This window comes from Macrobrachium rosenbergii, chromosome 4 (genome assembly GCF_040412425.1).
Source record: "Macrobrachium rosenbergii isolate ZJJX-2024 chromosome 4, ASM4041242v1, whole genome shotgun sequence".
Classification (NCBI taxonomy): Eukaryota; Metazoa; Arthropoda; class Malacostraca; order Decapoda; family Palaemonidae; genus Macrobrachium; species Macrobrachium rosenbergii.
The window spans coordinates 61,373,397-61,382,581 of NC_089744.1; positions in this window are offsets into that span (position 1 = coordinate 61,373,397).

Here is a 9,185-nt window from a genome sequence, read left to right on the forward strand (position 1 = left end):
TGTATATATGTATATATATATATATGTATATATATAATATATATATATATATATATATATATATATATATATATATATATATATATATATATATATATATATATATATATATATATATATATATATGTCGATATACTCCGCTGCTTAAGCGAACGGCAACAATCTACAAAAGACGCGGTCTCAAAAGGCGGAAGCCTGATTTTATAATTATACTTAATTATATCGTAGTGCACGGTATATTCAAATATCCATACATGTTAACAGGCACCGAAATATATGGATATACAAATAAACACCTACGGTCAACAAGCAGAAGCACGTGAACACGCGCATATTTATTAAATACACACAAATACACACACACACTCGCTCATTCTCTTGTGAATTTGAACAAATTGGCGATTGCACACTCAGATGCGAACACACGTAGCTGTCAGCGTTTGTAACTCCTCATTTTGGCGACACAAAAGTCTCACTTGACAACCTGATTCTTGTTGTTTTTATTGCTATTAATGCAAACATGCACATATATGTAGCAACCTTTTAAAAGACTATTCATTTTCAAAACAAGTATCTGGAACAGATTGCCAGTAATTATGGAAAAAAATAGAAAAACACGAACGAAGTCAAGTAGAATAATATGCAGGTACCTTGCAAATAGCCAGAGACCCAGCTCATAAGCTCAGATGTTGTTTTAAGCTCGGTTTGGTATGAACAGGCCTTATGAATATGCCTGTAAGCAAGAGAAGGCTTTATCTCAGGTATCACAGAGGCGAAAAACAGTTTTCCCTGTGATGTTTGTCTGATTTTTAGACAGGTTTTGTGTCCATAGACTAACCAGTATCATGCCAAAGTTCTTTTTAAATGGAATACTCATTTCATAGGTAGATGATTTTATCAGTATTTTGGAGTTTGCAAGTATATATGTATATATACTGTGTGTAAGAATTTAAAGCTAATATATACACACAAAGTATCAGAATTCACAGTTCCAACCTACAGGAATATTATGTAAGGAAATTTCATTAAATACTCTCGGTTATTTACCGATTGAAAATTCATAAAGCATAAGAATTACCGAGAACATAAAAAATTGTCTAATCTAGGACAAGCGATGCTAACTTTATTATTTACCCCTCTCACATCTCCGATGTATCACATTATTCACAATTAATCTCTTAAATTACATTCTGAGACATTAATCCGTGTTCGTGGGCAGTTTGTCCCTCTGTTCATGCTACAAACAAAACTGTTCTGCACGGTATTACTCAATGTAAATTTTAAGTAATAAATAAGGCAAACAGTTGGAGGCAAAAGCTGAAATAGTGGTGTATTAAATTCTTTGAGTAACTACATCTCTACACATAATTTGCCTAATTATTCTAAATAAAAACACTTTTAGCATCTTCCTGTACTAGTTATAAGGCTGCAAGGTTCCTCTACATACAAGAAAAGAAGCCCTCAGTCAAACTGTGTGGCATAACTTGTTTTCAACTTCTTCACACATACAGATACACTTACCAAGCAAAAGCAATCTCTTTGTCATTACATCTGATGGACAGGACTTCCAAGACGACTGGTCTAAGTTTCAGGGTGGGTAAATTGTATGGTCTTTGTCCAGAAGGAAACAGCAGCAGATAGAATGCTGAACAAATAAAAAAAATGAACTGTATACACGTGTACAGTCTAGGCAAGGTTGCAGGACACTAAAGTATATAAAGCATATCTTAAACTTGAGTGAACTAACACGGAAGCTGCCATCAGAAATGCTCAACACGGAAGCTGCCATCAGAAATGCTCCATGATTTTCCAGGATAGGGAATCAGAGATCTCTAGTACTTTGCAGTGTGATGCTGTGCAGGTTCAACAGAATCTGGAAGTTTACCATCTGTAAAGGAGTTGAGTGCACTAATTGCAAGGGTTCTCACTCTGCATGATAATTTTCAAGTCTATTTTTGAACGGTTAGCATACCTTGCAACGGCAGTTCAGATAGAAACTGAGTTGCTATTCATTTTTATGATTAGTGCATGATTGGTGCAGTCATTCGAGATACTTTTTTTTTCTTACTGCGTAAGGCTAACAGAGAATCGAGCTAATGATGTAAAAATGGTTGCTGTTACTACTTAAAAGTGTGATAAAACGAGAATGAGACACGGAGAGAAGTATGATAAACAATATAAAAAAATTTAATAAGGTTGAATGGTCAAAGGTATGCGTAATTGTTTAAGTCTATCGCATAGAGCAAGTATAATGCTTTCAGATTATTTTGTGATTAATTATGTTTCTGTAACTTACAGTTAAAACCGTTTAAGTGATTTAGTGAAGTTACAATAAGTATTTGTTTCATTTATTCATTCCTATCATAATCTGCTAACTGGTAGGGAAAGCCAGTGCATTTGCTTTATTTATAATATATATTACTAATAAAAATTGACGATATTTTCTCCCATAATGGAATGATACGGTTCAGATTAAACCATTTATTACATCTGACGGCCATTGTTGAATTTTGTGGAGTTATACTAAATATTAGATTTTGCATAATATTATGGGTTCAAATTAGTAGGGTCACGCTTTTCAGTTATTTCATGGCCAGTCTTCAACTTTATTGTTGTTTTATTTTATAGCTTGAATTTTTCATTGATTTTTTTGGAATAAGACGTTTTATGTGGGTGTATTCTGTTTGGTACATTTTCTTATTGAGAGACTTTCTGAATTGTTAAGTACCGAGTGGCGCCTGACTGTGTACTTAACCTTTGTTGGAGTCCTTTATGTTGTTAAGTAAATTAATTTTTTTTATATTTTATCCAACCGTCTATAAATATATAACCAAATATTCAAATTATTCTCAACTGTAGTAAGTCGAAATTCAGCCTTAGTTCGCCGTTCTGATGAATATTGGTTACCAACGCATTGGTGTTGAACTGATATTCTGACATCTATAGCACAGCTGGTGAAGAGTTACCAGATGCAATTGTGCAGAATGTTTTATTTCGATTCTTGATACTAAGTAACTACCTGGGTAATGATATTGCTTGGCACTTATGCAGATTTGTATATAAAATATGTAACTATGAATCCTCATAGGTCACAGGCTTAAGTATGATGTTTTGAAACAAAAGTTTCAATTAGATGTCAAAGTTCAGGATGTGATGAAAGAACAATAATTTTACTTGATAGTGTGCTAAAAATTTTGTTGACATATTGAGAACACAGGTAATGAAATCATAGCTGTTAAAGGGACATATTTCAAGAACACAAGCACTTCCGATGTTTATCTTCCGAATTATAAACGATAGATGAATGTATTTAATAAGGGGAAATAGTCAAGATAATTTTTGTAGCAGGTACAAATTTTCATAACATCTTATTCATATTGTTCCTTAGTCAAGTGGTGTAAAATAATCAATCAGCTCAAGCTTTTTGAGATAAAAAATTACAAATAAAAAGTAACTAAGGAATCATAATGTTGATAAGTGAATTATTCTGTATCTATGTGCCAGTGAAAAAATTTGCCTATCATGATTTTAATATTAAAAGGCACAGTTTACTGGCATAAAAAAGATAAAATGTACACTCAGCAAGGAAAGTGAGGATACAGTTTTCATTAGATTTCGTTCATCGAATTTTAATTTTTTCCTTACAGAAAACACATAATCTCGGTAAATTTACTCTAGAATATGAAAATACAATGCAAATTATATAACATATGTTAAATCTGCAAAAAAAAAACGTTCAGATACTTAAAAACACCATGCATGCCCGAAGTAATCAGAATTTCTCAGATGACTTCGTTCATAGAGATCTAAAAGATAGTGTGTGGATATCTCGGTGTAGTACTGTTTATCATAACGGCAATATTCACTCGTTTTCCTTTATGAACAGGCTTATTATTGCATCATCATACGAGGTAATGATAATTTCTTTAATTTTTACACATTCATATTTGTATTTCACGGTGTTAAAAGTCAGCTGGAATTAATGGCAGTAAATGTTGTGACAGCTAGGGTAGGTTGACCAAATCTATTTAAATCCGCAAGAGCATTCTCTATGATGTGAGGAGCAGCGCGAGAACTTCGGCGGGAAAACACAAGTAACTGGGTGTTTCTTGACGTTGCCATAGTTTCTCTCTCTCTCTCTCTCTCTCTCTCTCCATTGCTAAAACATACTATACAAATATAGTATCGCTCAATCCCTAAAAGAAAAAAATAGTGAAATGAGTAGCTCTACATATAGGCTTAGGCTTACACAACAGCAGACTCTCTCTCTCTCTCTCTCTCTCTCTCTCTCTCTCATCATAACATTGCATTCGTTCCTTTATTGTTTCCCATGCTTTTCGTTGGACATTGCTCAAATTTAACTCTTGATTTCATTATGGAAGATCGCGTTTCCGCTTATGCAAGCATTCCGTTCATTGTGGTGTCGTAAATTCATTTGTGTAAGGTTACTTGGTAGGTTATGTCGAAAAATGTTTGTTTTGCTCAGAACTGTCGCTGCAGTTTACAACTTGAACGAATACTGTAAAGCTTACTACTGCATCAAGTATCAAGGATTTCAGAATCGTAGATTATGATTGAAAGTTATAGGAGGTCAAGCAAAAAACAAACACAATAAGACTGAAGCTCCTCCCCTTTCTAAAGTTGCCAGATGTCACATTATTGAGCAATATATGTCCGAAGATTTAAAAAGAACTGTATCCTAACTTTCCTTGCCGAGTGTACAGTACATTATAATTTTATACCGCAAAATTTGTTATTGAAAAGCTGTTAATGCTACAGAACTTTTAATAGTTCTTTCACTCATATTTTTATATCAAACGTTGTAACATTCACGTGTAAACAGATTATGTAAGCGAGAGAGAGAAAGAGAGACTTCTCTAAGGCGTTTGGTTAGGTCAGGCACAAGCGTAAGCTAACTCTCTTTCGCATTACTTCTGTCTTCTTTATGAAATAATTTCGAATTTTTATCCACTCAGTTAATCTTTTTTTTCTTTTTTTTTAAGCTGCAACTGCCGCTTTCATTGGTATTCCCAGTAACATATTTGCGCTCCTACACATTTTTATTCCTAATAGATGGATAACACTGCAGGGGATAAACTTAAGCATAAGAATTCCAAAGCAGACTTACAGCACGATACCGTCCCCTAGACATGACACATTTTAAAGGCCAGAAAAGAAGTTAAGTGCAAGCGGTAGAATATGAAATTCATTAGCAATCATGTGGAGTTTTAAAAGTCGTGGAGAAAAATCTGAAGAAATAAAACAGTATATTATAATTTTTTTTTGTTGATTGAATAAACAGTTCTTTGTCAAGCCAATAATAGTCATTAATTATGTTAAATTTTGTTTACCAATGGTATATTTAGTTAAGGATATTGTAATAAATATGGTCTGAATTATTTTCAAATTTACTAAGAAAATTTATATTACATTCAATTGCTTTCCAAGCATTACTGGAGTAGTGGGACGGGCATGGATACAAAGTTTCACGATCTTTATTGACATAAAACATAGTAACCTTGATCGCCCGTTGTTTTGAATTCACAATTATATGAAACCGTTTTTATGATCGTAAAGTTGATGTGTCAGGGTTACAGGCTAAAATCGTTCTCATGTGTAACGGAAGTTTTTAATTCGTTGTTTTTATTCGTTACAGGTAGGTGACTGTGGCTGGATATGAAAAAGATTATCTTTAACACATGGTATGTGTATGTACAAGGATATAGGATACATGTAAGTTTTTCTTCAGTATTTGCACATTTATTTCAAACGTCCCTAAAAATAACATGATTTTAACCTGGAACTAAAATGAAAGTTATGTATTGTCGTAATGACCTCTTCATGAGGACACGTGTCTTGGAGTAATGAACCCTTTATGAGGTCACGTATCATGGTGTAATGAAGTCTTCTTAGGGTCACGAACGATTTTGAGAGAGATTCCAGGAAACTCGTTAAGGAAATAAATTAGGGCGATTTTTGTATGTTAAATATACAAATGCAAATTGGTCTTTTATTGGGAGGTGCATGTCATTCATAAATCAATCAGGAAATCATTTGTTGATAGTGCAAATTATGGTGAAAATCACCGTTCATTAAAGTCATTCTTTTCTGACATTATACTGTAGTCGCTTTTTGCTGATGTCTTTCATCCGTTCATACATTTTCCCCTTATGGTATAATGAAGCAACTTGTTATTGTGTTTATTGACTTAAAGTTTCTTTCCAATTCAAAAGCTATCTGTAGCTTGTAATGATGAAGGAGTCCCACACCGTTTTCAGAATTAAGGCTGCTAACATTGATGTGAAAGGTGTCGCCTCTTCCTGGAGTTATTGATAATGTTAAGAACACCTTTTAGATTTTTTTCACTTCTGCAATATTTTCTTGGAAAAATGTAATGAACTCAGCGACAAGGTCACAGAATGTCTTTGTTTAGCTTTGCTGTTATATTTAGAAGAAATAATAAATTGGCTGTACGTTGACATTTTCAAGAGAAACAGATTTAAAGACTGTCGTAATTATTCTGTAGCTTTGAAAGGGCTGTTATGTCCTTCTTTTTCGGTGATTGGTAACAGTACACCATACAGTGAGCTTAACTTTGTTTTCTTTTGACAACGAGACGTCGTTTCCGTTACGGTTTTGCACATAACGTTTAAAAGATGAAGGAGAAGTGTAATGAGATATATACATGTTCACTCTGTAAATGCTTTAGGTCAGTGTTATGTAAGTGGAATGATTATTATTGTAGCCCTACAATGGAAATTATATTGCCTGAATATGTTTATGAATGAATTCATAACATTTGAAGTGGATTCAATAATAAGAGAAACATACGCGATGCATAACGCCAGAGATGATTTTAGCAGAAAATAAAGTGACACTTGGTATACTAACTACAATGTTTTGCGGTATATGGAAGAAGGAAACAAAGCCTGGTGGTTGGGAATTGGAATTCATAAGTGCCAAAGAAAGGTGACCTGACAGTGTGGTAACTGTAGAGGTATTACGCTTGCATCGGGATTAATGATACACAGAATAAACCGTCATGAAATGATGTTAGCTCTTCAGTTCTGCAGAGTGGGCTAGAAAAAATAATTAAATTAGTTATGTAGTATAGCAAAAGGAAATAGACTGTCCCATATTTTCTTGATGTGTTGACAAAAACCAACGCTTTTATATTATTGAATGCGTCTCATATGGTGAATCTCTCTTCTTGATTCTTTAAGTTCTTGTGTTGTGTTTGGCCCTGGCGCTTGTGGTCTACGTCACGAATTGAAGATTCTCTTTTACCGAACTTTAAGTTTTCCTTGTTTTAAAGTTAAACTCCTTTTGATTTTGCAGCTTTTGTTTCATTTCATACTAATTCAGTGTAAGATTTGAGACGCAGAATTAAAAGAAATAGCAATCATAAGTTCAATAAGGGCTCTATCCGTAACGATATTTACGAAAAGAATTATAAACGATTCGCATGATGATCTCGGAGAGAGAAAGAGAGAGAGCGGCAGAACCTAAAAAGGGTATTATAGCAGTGTATTATCGCGCTCATATCCATCCATATGGCATTTTGCTCCGAATCGCCATTTGCCCAGATTGTAATGCCTCCCGTAACGACCCTTAATGGCCTTCAGACCATACGAAAGAGGACGATTTTAGGCACCAGGAACATCTAGTCCAGTAACAGTATTTCAAGTGAAAAATTTTGTATCAGTCCGTATGAGGTGTAATGTAAATATGTAAGAATTATGAATAAATGTAAAATTATTTAATGTATTATATCTGATTTTCACGATAACATTAAAGTTGGCTGAAACGTAATATTGTAAACAGCCGTTTAGAAAACCATACTGACATCATGCTTATATATACAGTATATATATATATATAATGGCTGGGATACCCAGAGAGAGAGAGAGAGAGAGAGAGAGAGAGAGAGAGAGAGAGAGGTGACGCCGTCAGGGTTTGGTGGCACCGAAACAAAAGCCTATTGATAAGCCCAGATGTGGTAGGTAGGGGGAGCCACCATGGCTGCCTAACTTACCGTGACTAACGGGAATTCAGGGCCCTCCCATATCGCCACCCTTTAATCTCTTTTGCCTTGCCTTGAAAAACTTTTTTCCTTGAACGTCACGTGAGGTACTATATGCACAAAGGCTTGTATAAATATATACACACACACATATACACATATATATATTTATATATATATATATATATATACACACATTCACATAAATCTGAGGCATGCTGCAACCTTCGTTGGCAAAACTGAATGCTAAAAGTTCAAGATATTCGTAAGGTATATTAAATTCGATATTAATCGACACTTTTTGGCTTAAAATTTGTGAATGAAAAAGTTTTGTGTAGAGAATATATATATATATATATATATATATATATATATATATATATATATATATATATATATATATATATATATATATATATATATATATATATATATATATATATATATATATATATATTGTGCATGTCTCTCTTGCCAGACATGTATTTTGACAACCATAATAGACATATTAACTTCCTCACACGTTTTTGGACACTTTCAAGACTTTCATCTGAGACGGAAATAAAAGCAGAAACTTTCACCTTCCGTGGAAGGTTCCAACCCCGTGTACGAGATATTCCAGCTACAAAGACGAATATAATATTTGTTCAGCTAGAGAATTAACTGAATGGTGCAGCAGTGGAAATGATTAGTGTATAGTATATCAGGGAATGCGTATGGAAATGACTTCTGAGGATGCTTGGAGGGAATGAAGAGGTACAAAAATGGGAGCCATGGGGGCCACTAGGAAATGGTGGGATTGTAGATGAGAAGCGGCAATAAGGTGATGATGATGCAACTATATTTCTTCCCAGGATTTACCAGGTACATAAATGCAGGGTAGGAATGGGAAAAATACCTTTTTGTATATGCTCAAATATGAGAGTGTTGATCTCTGATTGACTGAGTAGCATTGGGGTCATTTCTCTCCTAATGCTACTGCAACACGTTTTATTAATTTCACTCTGAACTTAATGGCTAAACGGCTGCCCTACAGAATTTAAAACTAAATTACAGAATTTAAAAAAAATTTCACGGAGGATATTTAGATGATATACTTTTATTCTTCGGAGAAGTTCGATATATCAACAGATTTCTTGACTCTCAATACACGACATTCCAA